We start from the raw sequence: 1,154 nt of genomic DNA, 5'->3' as shown, positions 1-1,154 counted from the left end.
ATCATACTTCCCATGGGTGAAAATTCACCAAACTTTGCACAAAGGTCCAGTCTCATGCCAGATATCCTCAGCTGTAAACTCAAGCCAATAGTCCTGATGGTGGCGCTACAGCAAGCATCTAAATTTAAAAGCTTTGAAAATTCATAACAAATCAACCATATGTGCTACAACTTCACAACTTTCATCAAACTGTAGCCCCAGTACTGAAGAAACTTTTCTACATTTAAACCTATTAAAAATTATGAAGTTCATCACTCTGTTTTTTTTCAAAAACTGTGAAACTTCTTAAACCTATCTCCTCCTACAATTTTTGCTCAATTGACACCAAACTTGCTACAGAGCATCTTCAGACTGTCCTACAAAAACTACGATTCTCACATTTTTGATTTATCAAAAATTGAGCCTACAGTGCATCAAAATGTTTGACTGTAAACGATACTGTAAACATATACATACAAATTCTTGCTAAATAAATGTTCAATGAAAAAAATGACAAAATTCTAGAGTCATGGTAGATGATGTGTGGCAAATTTCAGAATTTTATCTCAAAAACTGAATTTTTTACAGCATTTTGAATTTTGCTCTAATGTGAACAATTGGAGTCAATGTAAAAATGGCAATTTGAAATATCAGTTTTTCATTTATGGAGCAAATCAATCATTGTTACAAACAAAATAATAATAAATAAACAAATTACCAACATCTCCATGCTGTCTAGATGCAATATGTGTATTTTCAGATTTTTGTTTCGATAACTGAATTTTTTACAGTGGTTTGAAATCTGCTTTTCCATGCATGGACGGCTGCTAAACCTGCACGTCTGGCTTAGTCAATTTGTGAAGCTACACATGAATTGTCACTGACTAATTAGCTAGTGAGATAGAAATTGATAGAAATTGATCCTTAGTCTCAGAGGTTGGGAGTTCAAGCCTCAGCTGAAGCAAAAGGCAGATTGTGTTGCTAAATTCCTAAATGTCTTCCAATTCTTCTGCTTGTTGCTCAGAATTGCCTAAAAATGCCCAGACCCGACCCATCGCTGCGCAGCAGCTATAATATTATAATTATGATTCTGGCTATTGTGGTACAATATGTTGAAAGTATATATTAATAACTGATAGTATACATATGTGACAATAATCATATGTGTATAATAA

The 1,154-nt window shown here is 33.5% G+C and overlaps 1 protein-coding gene across 1 annotated transcript in view; it reads left to right on the top strand.

Moving 5' to 3' along the window:
• LOC126391193 (IgGFc-binding protein-like) overlaps positions 1-1,154 on the top strand; it is an 88,814-nt gene that overhangs the window by 50,398 nt on the left and 37,262 nt on the right. The gene's annotated exons all lie outside the window — the stretch shown is intronic.

Source organism: Epinephelus moara, chromosome 6 (genome assembly GCF_006386435.1).
Source record: "Epinephelus moara isolate mb chromosome 6, YSFRI_EMoa_1.0, whole genome shotgun sequence".
Classification (NCBI taxonomy): Eukaryota; Metazoa; Chordata; class Actinopteri; order Perciformes; family Serranidae; genus Epinephelus; species Epinephelus moara.
This window is presented reverse-complemented; position numbering and strand designations above follow the sequence as displayed.